The 24,295-nt window shown below is 42.6% G+C and overlaps 1 protein-coding gene and 1 pseudogene across 1 annotated transcript in view; both read right to left on the bottom strand.

Moving 5' to 3' along the window:
- Positions 1 to 24,295, bottom strand: part of QRFP (pyroglutamylated RFamide peptide) — a 128,835-nt gene that overhangs the window by 21,584 nt on the left and 82,956 nt on the right. The gene's annotated exons all lie outside the window — the stretch shown is intronic.
- Positions 21,769 to 21,853, bottom strand: LOC143989532 (U2 spliceosomal RNA; annotated as a pseudogene).

The raw sequence follows: 24,295 nt of genomic DNA, 5'->3' as shown, positions 1-24,295 counted from the left end.
AAAGCTGTAAAAAACAACTGATACTCACTGTTCATCAGCCGGCTGCAGTGATCTGCTCTCCTCTCCTCAGCGATGACTTCTGTGTGAGGAGAGGAGGAGCCGATTGCCTAGCAACCGGCTGTTTACATCACATGACGGCCGTGATTGGACACGGCCGTCATGTGATCAGGAGGGCCAATCACAGAGCCCTCCTGCCGATCCGATATGCGCCGTGTCCGGGTGACTAGAGCGCATCGGGATCGCGCCGCTGCGTGGGCACGATCCCCCTCCTTCTGAAGGACGTTCAGGAACGTCCTCTCAGAAGTAGAGAGCTCCCACCCGGCCAATGTACATATACGTGGTTAAGATTGGTACTCCTGTTCTCCAGTGGCGAATAGAATGCTGTATGTGGTGAATGGCTATACAATGCCTTGCAAAAGTATTCATCCCGCTTGGCTTTTTACCTATTTTGTTACATTACAGCCTTTAGTTCAATGTTTTAAAAAAAAAAAATGAATTGTATGTGATGGATCAGAACACAATATTTTAAGTTGGCGAAGTAATATATATATATATATATATATATATATATATGTATAATTGGCATATGCGTATGTATTCACCCCCTTTGTTATGAAGCCCATAAAAAGCTCTGGTGCAACCAATTACCTTCAAAAGTTACATAATTAGTAAAATGATGTCCATCTGTGTTTAATCTAAGTGTCACATGATCTGTCATTACATATACACACCTTTTTGAAATGCCCCAGAGGCTGCAACACCTAAGCAAGAGGCACCACTAACCAAACACTGCCATGAAGACCAAGGAACTCTCCAAACAAGTAAGGGACAATGTTTTGAGAAGTACAAGTCAGGATTAGGTTATAAAAAAAATCCAAATCTTTAATGATCCCTAGGAACATCATCAAATCTATCATAACCAAGTGGAAAGAACAACAGCAAACCTGACAAGAGTTGGCTGCACGCCAAAACTCACAGAGCAGGCAAGGAGGCATTAATCAGACAGGCAGCACAGAGACCTAAGGTAACCCTGGAGGAGCTGCAGAGTTTCACAGCAGAGACTGGAGTATCTGTACGTAGGACGTCAATAAGCCATACGCTACATAGAGTTGGGCTTCATGGTAGAGCGGCCAGAAGAAAGCCATTACTTTCAGCAAAAAACAAAATGGCACAATTTGAGTTTGCGAAAAGGCATGTAGGAGACTCCCAAAATATATGGAGGAAGGTGCTCTGGTCTGATGAGACTAAAATTTTACTTTTTGGCCATCAAAGAAAATGCTATGTCTGGTGCAAACCCATCACATCACCCAAAGAACACCATCCCCTCAGTGAAACATAGTGGTGGCAGCATCATGCTGTGGGGATGTTTTTTAGCAGTCGAGACTGGGAAACTGTTGAGGGAAAGATGGATGGTGCTAAATACAGGGATATTCTTGCGCAAAACCTGTACCACTGTTTGTGATTTGAGGCTAGGATGGAGGTTCACCTTCCAAAAGGACAATGACACCAAAAACACTTAAGTGTTTTAAGGGTAAACATGTAAATGTGTTAGAATGGCCTAGTCAAAGCCCAGACCTCAATCCAATAGAAAATCTGTGGTCAGACTTAACTACTGTTCACAAGCGCAAACCATCCAACTTGAAGGGGCTGGAGCAGTTTTGCAAGGAGGAATGGGCAAAAATCCCAGTGGTAAGATGTGGCAAGCTCATAGAGACTTATCCAAAGTGACTTGGAGCTGTGATAGCCGCAAAAGGTGGCTCTACAAAGTATTGACTTTAGGGGGGTGAATAGTTACGCACATTGACTTTTTCTGTTATTTTCTTCTATTGTTTGCTTCACAATAAAAAAAAAAAAAAAATCTTCAAAGTTGTGAGCATTTTCTGTAAATTAAATTATGCAAATCCTCAAACAATCCATGTTGTGAGGCAACAAAACACAAGAAATGCCAAGGGGGTGAATATTTTTGCAAGGCACGTGTGTGTGTGTGTATTTATACATACATACGCAATGACATTTTCCAAATTTTGTCATGTAACCAAAAACTTAAATGGATGAGAGAGGGTTTAGTTAAGTATAAAGGTTGCTGATGTGGCAATACAGCTAGTGCAACATTTAAGCCTTTAGAACCACTTTAATGTATTATAGATTCTTTTGGGGTACAGGTGTTACTTTCCTTTTGGTAGTAGATTTGGATACGATACATATATTTTTATTTCCCTGGTTTATTAAATAATAGTGAAAAAATAGATACTAAAATATTGGAGAACATTTTTTTTCTTGTTTTATTCTTAAATACTGAATAAATTCCTATGCAGTTTAAAGGATTAATACTAAAATAGGGATGAGGTTAACTCGGGGTGAGTTTAAAGGATTAGCTTGGCGCTTCTCTCTCATCCTTTTTGCTTTCCTTTTGTTCACCTTTATCAGGTTCCCCAGCCCGTGCCCGAAGCAGCCTCCATTTAGAGACTTTTTTAGAGACTAATTTTTAGGGGTTCATCCCCCAGAACTTTCAATCCACTCACCATTCACAAGGTTGCACTTTCATGTATCAGCATGCAGGTGCATGCATGCCTTTTCATTTAAATTTTAAATGTTAATCTTTTTCATCAGATGGTTTAGCGGTGAACATTATACCAATATTGTGTGTGTGGACAAAACAGTTGAAATTCAACTGCGCAAATTCCGCGCCATGTGAAAAAACAAACACAAAAAGCAGCTCCCTAGAAAAGTGAAAAAAACACCTATGGAGCGATAACCGTAATTAGGGGTGCTCTACAAGAAATCTTTTCTAAACCACTAATTCACAATAACTGTGGCAAAAATGCTCAAAACAACATAATCACCAGAGTAAAAATATGCACATATATGATGAAAATAATTACAATGAAAAAATAGTGAACATTGGTGAACCGCCAAAAATAATTATAATAATTAACAATGTAAAGTCCCAATGACGTGTCTCTACAAAGATAAATTCTGCAGATCCAAAATGTGGAAGACCGATATTAATCGTGATATAGCAGCAAATCGGAAAAAAGGCTTGCGACTCCCTCCACCATACACGCAGCACTACACCAGTTGTGAAGATGCAAGTCCAAACTGCTTACCAGATCCGTTTGACCACTTTAATTAAAAAGTAATTCAAACAACGCTTGTACAGGATAATGCCTGCTCATATGGATACTGATGCAAATGATAGTGGATGGTATGTCTCTCTTCACAGACTCAAGCGGCAAATGTGAAAAAATACAAAAAGATCCATAGCGTAATACTGACTTTAATAAAAAATAAATAAAAAACAGACAGCCAAAAGGCTCCTTACATGGTTATGTGCCTGACCTGGCACTGGGACTGCTCGTTCTGACCGAAAGACTCACTCTTTGACCAAGCAAAAGGTCCTTCCGCATTCGATATTGGCGTGCTATTCGACGCCACTTCCGGCCCTCTGGTTCGCTGGTCTGCAGGCCTGGAACGCACGCCAATATCGAATGTGGAAGGACCTTTTCCTTGGTCGGAGAGTGAGTCTTTCGGTCAGAGCAAGCAGTCCCAGTGCCAGGTCAGGCACATAACCATGTAAGGAGCCTTTTGGCTGTCTGTTTTTTTATTTATTTTTTAGATCATTTGCATCAGTATCCATATGAGCAGTCATTATCCTGTACAAGCGTTGTTTGACTTACTTTTTAATTAAAGTGGTCAAACGGATCTGGTAAGCAGTTTGGACTTGCATCTTCACAACTGGTGTAGTACTGCGTGTATGGTGGAGGGAGTCGCAAGCCTTTTTTCCGATTTGCTGCTATATCATGATTAATATCTGTCTTCCACATTTTGGATCTGCAGAATTTATCTTTGTAGAGACATGTCATTGGGACTTTACATTGTTAATTATAATTATTTTTGGTGGTTCACCAATGTTCACTATTTTTTCATTGTAATTATTGTCATCATATATGTGCATATTTTTACTCTGGTGATTATTATGATGTTTTGAGCATTTTTGCCACAGTTATTGTAAATTAATGGTTTAGAAAATATTTCTTGTAGAGCGCCCCTAATTACTGTTATCACAATATTGTGTATGTGTTAACTCCTAATGTCCCCCAAAAAAATAAAAATTATAAATGCACATTTTACCTGCAAACAAATGTCCATTTATTTATTTTTTTCGAAAAGTGAAGTTATTTTTTAAGTCAGATTAATGCAGGCAAAAATTTTCGATGTCTTCACAGGTTTTCTATTGCTGAAAATTCTAATGATATTGCGTTTTACTTATGTGATTATTTGATGCTTATGCCGTATATACTGATGCCATCCAGATCATCTAATATAGATCATTTTTGGAAAGCTGTAGGTCAGAAAAAAGCTATAAGTTAGGAATTCTTTCAGAAATAAGTGTTAATCGTTTATTTTTATCAATTAACAAAATCGAAAGTAAATGAACAGAAGAGACATCCAAATCAATATTTGGTGTGACCCCCCCTTGCCTTAAAAACAGCATCAATTCTTTTTGGTATACTTGCACAATGTTTTTAACCACTTGCTGTCCGCCCTATTCCAAAATGATGGTGAAAAAGTGGTTTGAAAATCCTTATTGGACGGCATATGACGTCCGCCAGGATGCTCCGCTATTGCGCGCTCCTGGGCACATCTCTAATCAGGGTAAAAGGCCAATGAAATTGCCCATTTACCCACGTGATACGCTGTGTCCAATCACAGCTGGTCATAAACATTGTGGCGGTTTCCAGGGATCTCTCCTTCTCTCTCCCCACACACCACACATCATGTGAGGAGAGAGGAGGAGAGATCTGATATCAGTGAGTGAAACCTCTTATTTTACATTTACTGTCTGCACAGCACACACTCCGCCCACCAATAACAAGAACATGTCACAGCCCATCTGGATCTTTCACCACCAATCTGGATCTGTCACAGCTCATCTGAACCTGTCACAGCCCATCTGGATCTGTCACAGGCTGCCATCAGCATAGCCACCACCATCAGCACTGTTATCGGTACCATCTGAATCTGACAGCCCATCTGTCACACAGGCCACTGTCAGTACCACTAACGGTACCACTATTAGTATCACCATCAGTACCATTTGGATCTGACTGCCCATCTGTCACACAGGCCTGCCATCACTACCGCCGCACAGTCCCTCCATAAGTACCGTCACACAAGCCATCAGTAACCTGTCAGTACCATCACACAGCCTGGCTATTAGTGAGCTGTCAGTAGCACCACCAGTTCCGTCGTGCAGGCCTGCCAAAACTACCACCATCATGTCCCAAAGTGTTTATACAGCTGAGAAGGCATATAACATCCTTGATATAAACAAAAAAGTCAGTTCTACTGCCCATACATCACATAGAAAGCAGAGCTCCCAGGTGCTCAATCCACAGTGGTTTGGTGAGTAGAGAAATTAGGAAAAGATGATCCGCACTCCGGTGATTGCTCTTAAAAAATGTAGTATTTATTAACAAGCCACAGTGACCAAACGCAAATAAGAAAGGTTGACGCGTTTCAGCCTATAAGGTCTTAGACATAACCACATTACAGACATGAAACTTTGAAATAAATAGTAGCTCTAAGGATCACTAGCTCCACCCATTAATTGTCTTAATTGACTGCAGGCAATTACCCAAAAAAAAGGGTGAATCCACTACACTGCATATAGGGTGATCCATATGTACGCCACTATTTCTCACACACCTTATAGTCATAATAAGTACATGTATGCACACGCTCGTGTATGCACTCATGCACATATACATAATTAAAACGCACCAAAAAACATTAGATACAAAAAATAAAAATGATAATCTAGGTATGTAAAAAAGACACCAGAAGAGGAAAAAAGAGAAAGCGAGAGAAGGCTCTTGGGAGAGGCAAGTATGCGAGTTCTGTCATCCAAAACTGCTGAGTATCTCTATGTGGCTAAACCTGTGGTGCTGGTCTTCCATCATCTCCCTAAAATTCATAAACTTGATCTTCCCATACAGGGATGACCAATTGTGGCTGGAATTGGCTCCTTATTGGAGCGTTTGGGAGAATGGGTAGACCGGCACCTACAGCCTTTGGTACACAGATTGCATGGCTACATTAGAGATACGAGCACAGTCCTATCCCATATTACATCTGTCAAATGGATATCCACCTATGTGTAGTCTGCAGTGGACATGAGGACACTTTATGCGTCGATCCCCCACAGCGCTGGATTGCAAGCCATCCAATATCATCTTCAACGCTATAGTTCCTACTCTCAGGAGCTACAAATTTCATTCTGTTAAGCGTTGATCTTTTAGGCAGATTGTTTGGTATGGTCGCTATATCATGACTTCGTGATGGTGTGGTATGTTGTCATTATGGGATTGCATGAATTTTGGAAATTGCTGAATGATAATCAGTTAAATCTACGTTTTCAATTGAGCATGATGTTTCCAGTATCGACTTTCTAGACATCACTCTAAAGTGTGATCCAACTACAGGTGATGTTTCAACATGCACCTATAGGAAACCATGCTCTGGTAACACTACACTTTTTGCAGCCAGTTGTCATCCATCCCACACCACCAATATCATTCGAGCCAAATGTAACTGTTCAACAAATTCAACCTTTGAACTAGAATGTAAGGTCATTCATCGGCGCTTATTGGACCAAGGTTATAACAAATCTACTATATACCAAGGACTGGAAAGGGTTTTGATAATGGACAGAGAGGAATTACTGTCAGATAAGCCTAAAACCAAGAGAGAGAATAAAAACAAGAACAAACCTCATCAACCTCACAACTCTAGAAATCGAAAAATGGGTAAACCCTTTACATTTGTAACCACATTTTCCCAAGAATATAATCAAATAGTCAGAATAATAAAAAAGAATCTGCCAATATTTTTTACAGATAGACTTAAATGGGATTCTGCAAGCAGGTTGCCTTTTTTCTAGCCAACGTGTGCCCACATTGGGGACTGCACCCAGTCTATTTTCAGCTAAACAATGCCAACCCACCTGTCTCTCCTATCCCGGCAGTTACCCTAAAAAACCTGTTGGTACTGTAACTTGTGTGATCTGGGTAAAACATTTGTTGCCACAGCTACAGATTAAGAGTTTACTATACAGCAATACATCAACTGTGGCACACATTTTGTAATTTACCTGATCACCTGTATTTCATGCAGCCTCCGATATGTAGTCTGTACCACACGTCCTTTGAGAGCCCGTATAGGGGAACATTATTGTGACATGAATAATCCCAACGCTAGAAATATTTCAAAAGCAACATGCCACTTTAGGGAATGTCACCAGGGCGATCTCTCCTCTTTCCGTTTTAGAGGTATAGAACGGTTATCTCACTTGCCCAGAGGTGATAGGGAGAGAAGGCTACTGGGGATGGAAGCATGGTGGATCTTTAGATTAAAAACTAGATCGCCTCAGGGGTTAAACCTGAGGTGGGATCTGGACTTGCACTTACATTAAGAACACCTCTCCCCAGAGCCTTCTGTTTCTCTTTCTCCTCTGGTCTTTTTTTCACATATCTAGATTATCATTTTTATTTTTTGTATCTAACGTTATTTGGTGTGTTTTAATTATGTGTATCTGAATGAGTGCATGCATACATGTACTTATTATGACTAGGGATGAGCTTTGTGTTCAAGTCGAACATATGGTCGTCTCGAACATCGCCTGTTTGGCGAATACCGAAAGCGCCAAATTCGTGTGGCGCTCATGGCCCACAGTGCACTGCGCCATCGCAGTGCATTGCTGACTCATGATTGGCCAAGCATGCACTGTGACCCCCCACATGCTTGGCCAATCACAGTGCCGGCAGCAAGGAGAGCCATGATTGGCCACAGGCCTGTGGGCAATTATAGCTCAGGCTGTGTAGTACACGCCCCACACTATATTCCTGCACCACAACTAGAGTATATGGGAGAGGTTGCAGTGTCGTGGCACCAGCACCAGTGCCTAAGGCCCAATTATTCAGCCCCTGTTTAACAGGGGCATGTAATTACAATTCTTGATATAATAGTTCACAGGAGGGCCCGTTCCTGTGCCCACCCAGAGTAACTGTGAGGACTTATAGTGTTGTGGCACCAGCACCACAACTACCAAAGGTCAATTTTTCTACCACTGTTCAACAATGGCATGTAATTACAATTCTTGATATAATCGTTCACAGCAGGGCGCTCCAGCGCCCACCAAGAGTCACTTTGAGGGCTTACAATGTCGTGGCAACACCAACACCTTGTTCCGCTATTTCTGCAGAGCATATAGGGCAGGCCCCTACTTTCAAACATCCAACTTACAAACGTCTCCTACTTGCAAACGGAAGGAGACAACAGCAAGTGAGATGAAAAAAGACGGACGGCAAAACAAATTATACAGGGGTGATAACCCTTCCCTATGTTTTCCAAAAAACTTAAAAATAGATTTTTTGACTGGAGCTACACTTTAAAAATGTACCAGTTGAAAATTACAAACAGATTCTACTTAACACAACAAACCTACACCTATGATTTTCATCCATATTGCCGGAATCAGATATAACATTAAAACCGCAAGCAGTTTTAAATGACGTTATTTCCGCTAAATGTCATTTTGTGCAGGGACTGTTCTAAACACGGGAAACACGTGGAACTTCACAGGCATCAATTAAGACAATTAATGGATGGAACTAGTGATCCTTAGAGATACTATTTATTTCAAAGTTTCATGTCTGAAAGCAGCACCAGATCCCAGTACAAGTACTGGAATTGCACATCCAGCCCACAGAATTCGGGCTCAGTTCTACTTTCCTGATGCCCTGGCAACCCCTTATGGTTGCCTGCCAACTAAGGATCCGCTACAATGTCCCCTTTTCTTGCACAGGCAGGTGTGCAGCCCAACACTTCAAATTTTTCACAATTGGACTATTTCTGTTTGTTTTTCCTCTAAGATTTGTTGCAGTACATGGTGGACCAAACAAATCTCTATGCAGAGCAATTTATTGCTGCCAACCCCAATTCGTCCTATGCCCATATATTCCATTGGCGACATCTCACACTAGACTAATTAAAATAGTTTTTGGGCCTTACTTTTAATATGGGGCTTACAAAGAAAAATGAACTGCATGCCTACTGGTCCACCCACCACATGCCCATATATACTTCTGTCATATGCATGACACTGTACGATATCATTATGCGTTTCCTACATTTCAATGACAGTTCGCAGTGCCCGCCACAAGATCAACCCAACCACGACAAATTATATAAGCTTCGCCCCCTAATAAATTATTTTACCAAATGATTTTCTGAAGTGTTTATCCCAGACCAAAATATTTGTGTAGACGATCCCATATCCACTTTACTGTCCAGCTACAGTTCAAGCAGTATATCCCAAGTAAGAGAGCCAGGTACAGGTTGATATTGAATAAATTATGTGATCGAGCCACTGGATACGTGTACTCATTTCGTATTTATAAGGGCAAAGACTCCCAGCTCCATCCCCGTGAGTGCCCCACATACAGTGGTGTGAAAAAGTGTTTGCCCCCTTCCTCATTTCCTGTTCCTTTGCATGTTTGTCACACTTAAGTGTTTCGGAACATCAAACCAATTTAAACAATAGTCAAGGACAACACAAGTAAACACAAAATGCAATTTGTAAATGAAGGTGTTTATTATTAAAGGTGAAAAAAAATCCAAACTATCATGGCCCTGTGTGAAAAAGTGATTGCCCCCTAAACCTAATAACTGGTTGGGCCACCCTTAGCAGCAACAACTGCAACCAAGCGTTTGCGATAACGTGCAATGAGGCTTTTACAGCGTCCTGGAGGAATTTTGGCCCACTCATCTTTGCAGAATTGTCCTAATTCAGTTACATTAGAGGGTTTTCGAGCATGAACGGCCTTTTTAAGGTCATACCACAACATCTCAATAGGATTCAGGTCAGGACTTTGGCTAGGCCACTCCAAAGTCTTCATTTTGTTTTTCTTCAGCCATTCGGTGGTGGACTTGCTGGTGTGTTTAGGATCATTGTCCTGCTGCAGAACCCAAGTTCGTTTCAGCTTGAGTACACGAACAGATGGTCGGACATTCTCCTTCAGGATCTCTTGGTAGACAGCAGAATTCATAGTTCCTTTTATCACGGCAAGTCTTCCAGGTCCTGAAGCAGCAAAACAGCCCCAGACCATCACACTACCACCACCATATTTTACTGTTGGTATAATGTTCTTTTTATGAAATGCAGTGTTCCTTCTACGCCAGATATACTTGGACACACACCTTCCAAAGAGTTCCACTTTTGTCTCATCGGTCCACAGAATGTTGTCCCAAAAGTCTTGGGGATCATCAAGATGTGTTGTGGAGAAATTGAGACGAGCTTTGATGTTCTTTTTGCTCAGCAGTGGTTTTCTCCTTGGAACTCTGCCATGCAGGCCATTTTTGCCCAGTCTTTTCCTGATGGTGGAGGCATGAACGCTGACCTTAACTGAGGCAAGTGAGGCCTGCAGTTCCTTGGACGTTGTTGTGGGGTCTTTTATGACCTCTTGGATGAGTCGTCGCTGCGCTCTTGGGGTAATTTTGGGCGGCCGGCCACTCCTGGGAAGGTTCACCACTGTTCCATGTCTTCGCCATTTGTGGATAATGGCTCTCACTGTGGTTCGCTGGATTCCCAAAGCTTTGGAAATGGCTTTATAACCCTTTCCAGACTGATAGATCTCAATTACTTTCTTTCTCAAGTGTTCCTGAATTTCTTTGGGTCTCGGCATGATGTGTAGCTTTTAAGGATCTTCTGGTGGACCTTACTGTGTCAAGCAGCTCCTATTTAAGTGATGCCTTGATTGTGAACAGGTGTGGCAATAATCAGGCCTGGGTGTGGCTAGAGAAATTGAACTCAGGTGTGGACAACCACAGTTATAGTATGTTTTAACAAGGGGGGCAATCACTTTTTCACACAGGGCCATGATGGTTTGGATTTTTTTTCACCTTTAATAATAAACACCTTCATTTACAAATTGCATTTTGTGTTTACTTGTGTTGTCCTTGACTATTGTTTAAATTGGTTTGATGTTCAGAAACACTTAAGTGTGACAAACATGCAAAGGAACAGGAAATGAGGAAGGGGGCAAACACTTTTTCACACCACTGTATATAGGAACCAGTGGTAAAATTGTGTGGGACCTTGCATACCCCCTGTTCAAAAAAGGATACCACTTATATGTAGATAATCACTACAGAAGCTTGCCCCTTTTCTGTCATCTGTATTGTGAAAAAACCCTGGGCTGCGGTACCTTCTGAAAAAAGAATTTACTATCAAAATGGCTACAAAAGAGGGAAGCCACATTCATGAGGAATGAGGAGGTGTTGGCCATTAAGTGGCAGGATAAGGATGTTCACATGATTACTACCATTCACAATGACACCTTGGTGGAGGTTCAGAGAAGAAGTGGCCCCGTAGTAAAGCCTGAATGTGTCCATGACTACGATCTGTTTATTGGGTGGGGGGGGGGGGGGGGTGGATTTAAATGATCAGATGCTACAACCATATTTGTTAACCCGCAAGTCCAATTATTGGTATAAAAAAGTTGCATTTCATCTGTTTCCTAATGGCCATGTTCAATTCATTTGTCTGCTATCAAAAATCACCCAAAAACCAACCCATCCCCTACCTCAAATATATTGAAAACATTGTCACTGCCCTTATTTACCAGCAAGGACCCGCCCCAGGAAGCATTCGCTCTGATAGTGTGAGTTGACTTCATGAGCAACATTTTCCCTATAACATTCCCCCCGTAGAATACGGAAGATGACGCCAAAAGAAATGTGTATGCTCAAGTGGAGGAGTTAGAAGAGATGCAAGTTATTATTGTTTCCAATGTCTCTCTCAACCTGGCCTGTGTATCGATGATTGCTTCAAAAATTATCACACATCCATCAAATATTAGTTCCCCTTATTAGTAACAGACTGCTATTTCCCCCATTTCAATTACCTGTGTGGATCATTTGCCTGCCACCATGTTTCTACCTTCCATGTTAACTGACCCTGGCCTGTTTACTGGCAATGTCTTTGCCTGCCATTTTAACCATGTTTCTGACTTCCACGTGCACCGACCTCGGCCTGTTAAATCTACCATGTTTTTGCCTGCCACTTGGACTGATCTGTTGCCCTTCTACTTCAGTACACAGGGATTTCACATATGTTAGGGCCTTCAGAATAGCATCCTGAGTAGAGAAAATCTATTTTTGGTTTTCTGTGTTCCCGGAACGGGGTTGATTGCCCAGAGGCTTCAAAGAGATTTGGGTGGGAGAAGCCTCTACCCCTGGCCTTAAGCTTGATGGTCCTTCCTGCTTACTGGACCAATACTTTGGCTGTGTTGACCATATCTTGGCTGTATCTCTTCCTGTACTAACTATGGACAGTATTCCCGCCTGCTGCCGGACGGTTGCTTTTGCTGTCGCTGACCACATCCCTGCCTGCTGCCTGGACCGATGCTCTCCTCTGTGGACCACTGCACTACTAAAACCACAGGCAATCTTTTCTTATTTGGTACGTACATGTTATGTGTAAAGAAATATCAAGGGCCTTCAAAAATGTGATCGGTAGCCAGGAAATTATCTGTGTAATTTATACTCCTAGAATGACTGGAGGTGCTATTGGATGTTGGGCCTCTGTATGTGGCCAGGCTGTGTAAAAGTGTCACATGTGGTATTGCCATACTCAGGAGGAGTAGTAGAATGTATTTTGGGGTGTCATTTTTGATATGTATATATTATGTGTTGGAAATATCTTATAGACAACTTTGTGTAAAAAAAATAAAATAAAAAATGTTCATTTTTTTTCCCACGTCTGGAAAAAAAATGAACCATTCAAAATACTCTTAATGCCTCATAGATTATACGTTGGGGTGTTTGCTTTCCAAAATAGGGTAATTTTGTTTGCATTTCCATTGTCCTGGTGCTCCAGGGCCTTAAAAAGTGAGATAGGTCGTCATGAAATTATGTGTAATTTTGCTCCTAGAATGCCTGGAGGTGCTACATGGATGTTAAGCCTCTGTATGTGGCCAGGCTGTGTAAAAGTCTTACACATGTGGTATTGTTGTACTCAGGATGAGTAGCAGAATGTATTTTTGGGTGCAGTTGCAAATATGTGCATGCTGTGTTAAATAACCTGTCAATACAATAAATTTGTGTAAAAAAAAAAAAAAATTGTCTTTTTCCCAAGAATTGTGGGAAAAATTACAACTTCAAAAAAACTCACCATGCCACTTACTAAATACATAGGACTGTCTACTTTCCAAAAAAAGGGGTCATTTGGGGGGTATTTGTACTTTTCCCTGATTGTTAGTGTCTCAAGAAATGAGATGGGCCTTCAGTAAATAAGGTGTGATCAATTTTCTGTGATTTGCCCCCTAACTTGACTATAACTTTCATACAAACTAAATAATATCCACAAATTTGGGTTATTTTTACCAAAGATATGTAGCAGTATACATTTTGGCCCAAATTTATGAAAAAAATGACTTTTTAGTTTCTGTTGTAAAATTTTGCACACAAGTGTTTTTTTAAACATTTTCGCTCTTTTTTCGCTTATATCGCAAAAGAGTAATTGTCATTCAAAAGTGCGAGAGCACTGAAAGCTGAAAATTGGTCTGGGTTGGAAGGTGTTCTGTATTGAAGTGGTTGAAGGAACTTAGCAGATCGGTTTTAAAAAACATCTTAGATAACTAACCACAGATCTTCTGTGGGTGTAGGCTGAGATCGGGTCTCTGTGGGGCAAAACCATCACTTCCAGGACTCCTTGTTCTTCTTCTGTTCTTCTTTACACTGAAGATAGTTCCTAATGACATTTGCTGTATGTTTGGGGTCGTTGCTGAATAAATTTGGGGCCAATCACATGCCTCCCTGATGGTATGGGCATGATGGATAGTTATCTGCCTGTATATCTGATCATTAAGGACACCATTGATCATGATCAAATCTCCAACTTCATTTGCAGAAATGCAGCCTCAAACTTGCAATGAATCTCTACTATGTGTCACTGTTGCCTGCAGACACTCAATATTGTACCACTTTACAGCCCTACGATGAACATAATGGCTCCTGCTACAGCCAGATCTTTCTAATTTTAACTCATCAGTCCAGAGCATTCTGCTGCCATTTTTCTGCACCTCAATTCCGATGTTTTTGTGCATAGTTGAGTCACTTAGCCTCATTTCCACGTCAGAGTTTTGGCTTTTTGGCTGCAATTTTTCCATGAAGACCACTTCTGACCAGACTTCTCCAGACAGTAGATGGGTGTATATGGGTCCCACTGGTTTCCACCAGTTTTGTCCTGATGGCACTGCTGGATTTCATCTTCTGCATTATGTTTCCTTGGCCCACCACTGCGGTCCTCAACGTTGCCCGTTTCATTGTGCATCTTCAAAAGAGATGCATCTTTAAACCCCAGTCTGCTTTGAAATCTTTTGCCTGGAAGAGACCTTGCTGATGCAGTATAACTACCTTCTACCTTATGTCTTGTTGCTGTGCTCAGTATTGTTATGGTGTATTACCTGCGACATGTCTTCCACAACCTCATCTTAGTAGCAGAATTTGGCTGCTCCTCACTCAGTTTTAAGCCTCCTACACAGCTGTTTCTGTTTCAGTTTTTGTGCTTCAACCTACATATGAAATTGATGATCATTAGTATCTGCTTGCTATAATTGGTTAATTACTCACCTTAATCTAATCCTACAAAATCCCTGACTTTGTGCAAGTGTAAGAATTGATGTTGGTTTGAAGCCAAAGGGTAGTCACACCAAACATTAATTTAGATTTTTCTTCTGTTCACTCTCTTCGCATTTTGTAAATTGATAAAAATAAACATTATATATTATAAAAATGCTTTTAATAATATATATTTTACTTTACAGTATTTCTTCACGCCTGCCTAAAACTTTTACATAGTACTGTATATCACCATAGCACTTATTCATTCCTTAGGGAGATGCTGGACAGAGCTTTATCAGCTGTCCCAGCATCCACACCCACAGGAAGTGCTGTAACTTCACTTGTGATGTCACGTCCCTTGGAAACATAATTCAAATGCATTGTGGTCACAGCGATCCGCTACAGGCGCTCCTATGGAGCACTGTGTATCAAAATCTGAAGAGCAGGAGCCGATCGTATCAGCTCTTGGTCTTCGGTCTGGACCACACTATTGCTGACAGAGCTAGTGGGGACGCACTCTCTCCCCCTCCAAAAAATGGGGGTGAAATGTCTGTGCATCTTATGGAGCCAATATTGACCAGGCTTACTCCACCCCCCCCCCCCCCAATACCGGGCCGCTGTTTGGCTCCTCTGTGGCAGAAGAGAGGAGGACATAGACTTCCAGCATTCCCTGGGAAACCATAGCCGGAAATAGCTGCTATACGTCACGCAGGGAAGTCGGGACATGGTTTGCCTGGCATGCATTGTGCGGGACCATTCCCCCCCTGTGGAGACCGTACCTGTCGGCAAAGCCTGGGTGAACTGTTGATTGGTGAGGCACACGAAAACTATCATCCTCCACCAGGTAAATCCCTTCATTGTGCTTTCTGTGCTACCTTACCAAATATGCCCTATTGCACCCAGCCGCAGCTACTAAGGAATAGAGTCAATCATAGAGGTCAGTGTTTTATGGGCTGGGATCGGGACTTCTCCCCACAGTCTCTGCTTCATACGGCAATACCTTATTGGAAGCTATGTTAAAATAAACTATCGTTCCTTTCCCGGGGACCCACACCTATCTCAGGCAATGTTCTTAATTTATTATCCATAATAGCCCCAATGCTGTAACATGGCCTAGATCGACAAGGCCCAGGCCTAGGGCGGTACTTTGCAGGGGGGCAGCATGGAAAGAGTCCCCACCAGCTTGCACTACACTGTTAGTATAGTGCCAGTCTTATGGGGTGGGCTGGACTTAGAGGTCATTTTAGTATAGCGTCCCCATAAAGTGCCTCACTGCTTATGGTATGCGGGTGGCTGGAATGCCCTAACTGTGGGGGGGGGGGGGCGCAACACAAAATCGAAATGCCCTACTGAATAGCCCCAACGGGCTTATGATGAGTGAACTTTGCAAACATCCTGGGAGTGTGCCGGGTTTTATTTCACACTTGCATGCTACTTGTTGCTGATCAGTACTATCACTATTGACCTGTGGATTATTTCCTTGACCCCATTACTGAGCAACTGCTCTATTGGGTCTGTGACTTTTTTCTCTATAGCAGGTTTTATCATCTATCTTTATCATAGCATGTATATGGATGATTGAATTGTCTGTAGTATCTACCACCATTTGGTTCAGAATATTATTTTTTTCTTGTTTTTCTCTTCTAAAACCTAGGTGCGTCTTATGGAGCGAAAAATACGGTAATTACCATACTGGGATGCTTGGAATCAGGGCCGGTGCACCCACTAGGCGGATTAGGCAGCCGCCTAGGGCGCACTGCCGCCTAGGGGCGCAGCTGACCCTTGCCTCCCCTTTCTTCCTCTTCTCCCACCCCCAAGCTCCCGGCAGAGCCACTGACAGGGGACCCGGGGAGCAAGGAGTTCAGTGCGGCGGGAGGGTGGTAGCCGAGCGCTGTGGTGTGCAGCTTCTCCCCTCTCCCTGCCAGGATTTCACAATGCTGGAGGGAGAGGGACGTCTGTGTAACAAGGCTGGGAGCCAATAGCACTCCTCTTCTGAGTGGGAGGGCGTGACTGCTGAGTTGCTCCGCCTCCCACTAACTCCTTAGCCAATCGTATTGTCCAGCCCGCCACATTTGACCAGAAGATGTTGGTCAGAGCAGGGAGGGATGGAGAGGACCCGACATACCTGAGCATGGGGAAGGTATGAGATAAAACTTGTCCCAATGCTGGCTGCAGAAACGTATCAGTGTTCTCCTTCTCCTGTGCTGTGTTTAGGATATGCAGAGATCACACTGATCGGGATGACTTCCCCTTGTCTTCTCAAGCTGCTTCTTATCTGTGGTTTTATTTATTTACACTGAACACAGGACAGGAGAATGCTGATTAGACTTCTGCAAGACCTGCAATGACTGCTGTTTCTATAGCTATATGTGTCCATCCATGATTTGTTTGACCTTTTATTTATCTTTGAAGGAATTAGGTTGGTCAGGCTGGGAGCGGCTCAGACCTGTTAACCATTTACTGTCCTCCTGTGCTTAAGAAATTACTGTTAGTTTTTTTAGTTTTTTTGGCACATTGTTATATCTTGTAAACTCCTGTTTACACATATTGCAGTGATCAATGTTTTTCCACACTGGTCACTGCTAGCCTAGGAAACGCTTGTACTATGTCCCCAGTCTCTGACCCTCTTCTGTACCCTGTCTGCAGTCTCTGACCCTCTTCTGTACCCTGTCTGCAGTCTCTGACCCTCTTCTGTACCCTGTCCGCAGTCTCTGACCCTCTTCTGTACCCTGTCCGCAGTCTCTGACCCTCTCCTGTACTCTGTCGGCAGTCTCTGACCCTCTCCTGTACTCTGTCGGCAGTCTCTGACCCTCTCCTGTAGCACGTTTTGCAGTCTTTGACCCTCTCCTGTACCCTGTCGGCAGTCTCTGACCCTCTCCTGTAGTATTTCTGCAATCAAGGGGGGCTATAGGTATGTTGGGTGGTGAGGGAAGAGGGCTGTGGGCGCAGTGGGTGGTAAAGCAAGGGAGGCTGCAGGCACAGTAGATGATGAAGAAAGGGGTCCCAGATGCAGTGGGTGGGGATGAAAGGCATGCCTAGGCACAAGTGATGGTTAAGGCGGGCCTGTAAAGAAAAATGTAATGTATAATTCAGGGCAAGGGGGCTTCATAATCCAGAGCCCACCAAAATCTTCAGCACCAGGCCCATGATGCTCGTAATCCAGGCTGAGCAGTCGCACTTGCAATTGGCCCTGGTGTTCACAGTGAAATAATTAAAACTGACAGATGGTCACACAATACACACTGGGATCTGTGATCAAAGAGTGTGTTGTGCTATTATTTAATGACACTTCACAAAGCCATGCAGGGCATGTTTTTTTTTTTTTTTGGGGGGGGGGGGGGGCGCAAGTAGCTGGTCTTGCCTAGGGTGCAAAATAGTCTAGCACCGGCCCTGCTTGGAATAAACCAACAGCAGTAGTTAGACAGTCAACAGTAAATGTCTTCAAACATGATGGGGACAAACTTGGACAAAAAAGTTAATGAAAAATACAAAACGTTTATTAAAAAAAAAGGCAGACTTGATAGAATAACCTATAAAAAGTATTATTTCTGCCGTAATTTTTCTGTGTTTCTATGAACTCCTCTTTCTTCCATTTGTCTCTCTCCTCTTATGCAGCAACCCAAATACATTTAATGATTACAGTCCTGCATTATTTTGTTTCTTATATACCTGCCTGGAGTTGAGCTTTAAGTCTCATTAGTTTGTGTAGACCTGCCCTGTGATCCTGTGATACTTTCCTTTCCTACTATGCATCTTGGCAGTCGCCTCTTCTCGCTTCACTCTTGACTTTGTACCTTTTATCATAAGGCAGGCAAAACTTTGTCCTGGAACAGGATGATTCTAGACTATGCTAATGTTCTGGAGTACTTGCCAAGCATTTTTATCTGTCTCTGGGACTCTGGACGTTGATACATGGTGTCCTTTGCTTTCCGTTCTGTCCAGCTCAGCATAAACTGCTTCAGATAATGCAAAACGGAACCTCTGTATTTCTGGGCCCCTGGTCCTTGTTGAGAGGAGCATTATATATTATTTATACATACTGGGCCAGGATGGTGCCACGGCCACACAAGGGAGTTGAGGGTTATGATAGTGTGGATAAACTTCATTATGAAGAGTGGGGAGCACTAGGGGAGGAAAAAAAAGAAAAAACTCGTAGAAACTAGAATTAATTTTGTATTACTGAAAGCATAGAGATTTTAATTGGTGATATTCAATGTCGCTTATGCCTAGGTTTCCTGCTTGCTAATCAATACTTCAAGGTTTTTTGAACCCAACTGGTGGTGTTAACACTTTCCAAGCTCAGTCGGAAAAGCATGCCCTGATGATGGGTAGAGATATACAGTGAGTTAAGAATGTAAAGGGTGCTGGAACTGTCAAGTAAAGTCGATGCATTTCTTTTCCAATACATAGAGCCGTTGAGCAGTAAATAAGTGTCCCTGTGGTCCTTCACTTCAGCAAGAGTTAAAATTGTGCATAAACAGAGGCATATAAGAATAAATTGATGGCAATAATAGTTGTCATAAAACCAAGGGGTGGAACAGCGCTTCTATTAAACCTGACTCATAGTAATTCAATAATCTAATTTGCTCTTCACTGACTGACAGTGCTGAGCTCATGCTGGCTGCTGTAACAATTTATACATTGTCTGCTGCTCTGTCAAAGACTTTTCACTAGCTGCCTGGAGAGTAGAAAACCCAACAGTTTAAACAGGCAGCACATTTTGTCTATAGCCAATCAATCTGATAAAGGTAGAGGTAGTTAAGTAATACTTGCATTAGGCTGAGAAGAAGTTTAAGAATACCAAGGAAGACAGAGGGGGAATATTAGATTGAAAAGAAGATTGGTTTATGGGTTGAAGTCTTGCAGATGCACTAGACTGTGGCAAGGAAGTACGAGCGGCGTTATTGGACAAGGCTTGTGGTATTGTCGCCAACTGTCTTTGTGTACAAGACAGCCCGAGGTTATAAACATCCATCTTTAAGCCAGGGCATACAAGGACAACTTTTGCTAATGCAACCACACTACTAAAATCACTGTTATTAATCTATATGGATCGCTACCCATGTATTTTCATGTAGTAGCACTCCACCATGCAATTTTGGTGCTATCCTGGGCTAATATTTCATCATTGCAGGCTGTAGGGGCACTTTGTTTAGGGAATTAACACTTGTAGAATGGGAGCACCCCTTTTACAATAAGCATTTCTTCATATTTCTGGTCCTAACCTGGTGTAGAATGTTAAACTGTACAAATCACCTTCAAGGAGATGACTAAACCTACTGGGGAGGGGAAAAAATTGGTAGATGCCCTCAGTTCCTAGGTAATATAACCCGAGTGCTATTAGTGGCTACTTCATTCTTCCCCATGTGTAGCATATACTTGGGAATAATTGCATGACAATCAAGGGGGACACGTAAAAAAAATCACATATGAACCTAAAAGTACTTGTTCCTGGAAATGTTTCTGGTGTTCAAGACTGGGCAACTGTGCCTTATATTTCTATAATTTCTATAGTTCAATGTATATGTACAGTCTATATATAATGCGTCTTCAATCCGGAGCCCCCCACCCCAAAGTAACTCTTCTTTGACACAATGTATCTTAAGCCTCCAGGGTTAAATGATGCCCAGCATCACTGATCCCATAGGACTGAGCACCTACTGTGAGTGCAGGGCATAATGGCCGTGTTCCCTGAAGGGGTGTCATCAATGTATGCACTTCATTCACAGTGTACAGTGCAGACTAGTAGGGGCTACAGGAAACAAAGATTTTGAGTGGCATTAGGCTTTAAATCCCTTACTTTTGGCTTTACAAGGAATAGGGAGTGTCGTCAATGCAACAAGAAGGCTTAGACCGCACGAAAAACATTGTGAAATGTTCCAACACCTTCCTATTCTACTACTACAAAAAAAAAAAAAATGATCCGTGTCCCTTGTTGTCCAGACAGGAAGTGATGGAAAATATTCCCAGATGGGTGACAGATGGTAATAAAATAGAAGCTTTATTTTATTTTTAATTTTTTTGAAAAAGCCTATGGTGTGCAAAACACACCCAAAAAACTTCCACCCGGTGTCAAAAAAAAAGTGCACACACATAAAGAGTGACACACTAAAAACGTGCAACGGTTGTCTGATATCCTCCACTAGGAAGGACCTTACCCTGATCCCCAGGGCGTTAGGCTCCAGACAGGGACTGAGGTACCAGACTCATGGCCATCCAGCCGAAGCTGGATGACCGCCTTTCTCCGGAAGGTCTGCCGAAACAGACCCACCCAGTTACTATGGACTATGGGGCTCCCCCGAAGGGCGACACCCCCAATAGAGGGCGAACCAAGCCAGAAGGCCTATGTCCACGCTCCCACAAGACTTTCAGGATAGGTCTGAGGACCGACACCCTACTCATCAAACGTGAAGTGACAAGATGTGACACACAACACAAATAAAGTAAATAAAAAGTGAGGAAAGGGATAGTGAGGAGGAGAGTGAAAAGGTGGCCATTGTGCAATACAATGACCAGGCCCTCTGGCCAGGAATCAAAAATTCATCTGGTCCTAGCCAAAAGGCCGGGCCCTAGAGGCAGCTGTAAAAAAGCATGTTATATAGTGACGTGACCAAGGTGCCAGATATCAAAGTGCGTAGCACAGTGAGTATAAGGCACCTCTGAACTGCCACTTCAGGGGCACATCACAATAGGCTCTTCAACAGAAGCATCCCCGACCCCCCCAGCCCAGACCACAGTAGCCCCCACCCCAGCCAGAAAGGCATGGAGATCCAGGAGCTTAGTGAGACCCTTTGCCATCAGGTCTCACCCTCGCTCCCATCACTCCTACCTAATTACATTCGGGAAGTACAGGCCGTTCCCCCGGTGGGAGAAAGGGGAACAAACGTTCCCTCCCGAAAAACTGACCGGAGCTAAAGCTGCCACAATCCAAGCCAGAAGGCCAGGGTCCCCTCCCCTGGCACCGACCAGTGGTTCTCCATCCTCATCAGAAGGCTTCCCTTTCGGCTACAAACCGCTCCAGGTCACCTTCACACCAGCAGGCTTTGCATAGCAACCGCCACCCCTGCTCCACCTCGCCGTAGAACAGGGACGGAAGCAAGCTTCACCTCCTGGTAACTGATAAGAACAGATACTACACTTAATCTTAGCCAAAAGGCCAAGAAGCTTTATCCTTTCCCCACTGGAATAGGGTTTTTAATTGGACATATAGTAACTAAAAGGGTCAATTATACCAAGCACCACATGTTAAGTAGATACATTGGGGAGACAAAAGGCACCTTGGACTTTAGAGATGCTGAAAGGACACACAGGCTAAAAATACTTCTTCTTTTATAAATTTTACTAACTTGTAGTTTTCCATTAAAAAAAATTTAAAACAGGCGTATACATCATTAAAACAACGTTTTGACTCAATCGAGAATTCTTATTTTCTATATTAGACCCACTCATGTTTACCCATAACACATATGGTATAAGTTCTTGCAGTGTAGGTGCGGTCCTCATAAAAATTTGTGTGCCTCTACATGTTTCATGGGATAGCCCTGCTTCAAGAGAACTTCAAGGGATAAAAAATCTGAGCAAAATTATAAAAAAAGAAAAGAAAGAAAAGAGTAATACAATTTTAACACAGTTCCAATATGAACATATGTTGCATTACATATTAGGTTTACAACGTTTTATGTTTTACTCACTGAGATCAAGTTCAAATCCTCCAAAAATCCAAACCAGGGGAGATTATGTGTGGAATTGTGACAGGTTTGAACACGATTTCAATGAGTAAGACCTAGAATCTTCGAAACCTAATATGTAATTGGATGCATGTTCATATTGGAACTGTATTATAATTGTATCAAATGTGTTTTATTTATTTTTTTACAATTGTCCAGCTTTTGTATCCCTTAAAGTCCCACTGAAGAATCCGGGCTATCCCATGAAATGCATAGAGGCACACAAAGTTATGAGGACCCCCCTGTCCACACTGTGAGAACTTATACCATATGTGTTATGGGTAACTTTCAGTGGGTCCGAGAAAGCAAATAGGGTTCATCAATTGGGCAAACATTTGTTTTAATGATCTGTATATGTTTTAAATGGACAACTACGAGTTAATTAAATTTTTAAAGCAAGAACTATTTTTAGCTTGTTGGTCCTCAGCACCTCTAAAGCCCACAGTGCCTTTTGTCTCCCCAGGGTTTTTAATTGAATGTTGTACCTGTTAACAGCAAATCAGATGTTTTGGAGTGGGGACAGACTGTAAGCAAGTGTCTAGTTTACCAGTTTTACTGGGGCCTGAGAGAAATGATGTCTGTGGCGATCTGAACAAGCAAGGTTTTGAACTGTTGAAAATGACTTTGTGTTTTGGCTTTCTGCTTTCCATGCATCTGGTCTCCTAAAACCTGCAGTAACAGTTCTTTTACGTAATCCCATACAATGCAGGACCAGCAGTCCAGCATTGTATGGGAAGATATTGAGGGCACACCCACAATCCTCCTGCAGGGAGCTGTCTTGCAGTGCAGAGGGAGCCTGTGGGATCAGAGGCCTAAATTAGCTTTGACTCTTGTAGCATGGGTGCAGCCCCACTGCAAGGGAAGAGTTTTACTTTACTTAAAGTTCAGCTTTAAAGCATATCTAGACCCCATTACAAAACAGTAATACATTGCAGCTTACCAGTCCTTAGATTGGGTAGCTGCCAGGGGCGGACTGACCATTGGGCCACTCGGGCACTGCCCGAGGGCCCCATGCCACTAGGGGGCCCCATCAGGGTTGCCAGCCTTAGTAAAATCAGGGACAGTATGTAGAAATTTGTGTTTTTTTTTTTACATCTGTCTCTGAAATGTACCTTACCGACATCCTTTTGGTCTAAAAATCCCGAGATTATAGCTGCCCCACCTCTCCAGTACCTTCTCAGCCAATAGAAACATGTCTGTGTATACTGTGTGTACATGTACATGTATACTGTGTGGCCCCATAATCTGATTGCCCGGGGGCCCCATAATCTTCTATTGCCCGGGGGCCACATGAGTTGTCAGTCCACCCCTGGTAGCTGCATTCGTTTTCTTTACAGGATTTTCATTTGTACCTGGTAATCCTGCTAGTAACACACACCCTGTCCCTTTGTGGCGTTGCTGATCTGCCACACTCTACTGGTAAGAGCTCTGCTCTTGAATTTCCAGTTCTGTACAACTGCTACAGCCATAACAGTGGTTTCCCACTCTCTATGTTGGGTTTTTAAACCTGGAATAATACAATAAAGATCAATGCAAATGCCCGTAGGCAGGCCAGGCAGGGACACTCAAGACTCCCAGAGCCAAAAACTATGGTAAACAGATCTCTCCTGGTGGGCTAGTCACACGTTGATTTCTTATGTCATGGGACTCTGAACACCACCTATAACAGAATTGATACTCTTGGGTACTCTGATAGTTAGGATTTTTTGATCACAATAATTTGAATGCCTATTCCTAATGCTTCCTTATAACTAGGGTTGTCATTGGTGTTTGGAAAATTGAAAATTCGCCCTCTGCATGGTAGATTGAGTTGTGAAAATCTAGAGGTCAGCAGGAGTCTATTTTACATTTTTAAAATTATAACCCATTAGAAGGCTGGTTGA

This window comes from Lithobates pipiens, unplaced genomic scaffold, assembly GCF_037356315.1.
Source record: "Lithobates pipiens isolate NorthernLeopardFrog02 unplaced genomic scaffold, aLitPip1_a1.2 Scaffold_1, whole genome shotgun sequence".
In the NCBI taxonomy this organism is placed as follows: domain Eukaryota; kingdom Metazoa; phylum Chordata; class Amphibia; order Anura; family Ranidae; genus Lithobates; species Lithobates pipiens.
This window is presented reverse-complemented; position numbering and strand designations above follow the sequence as displayed.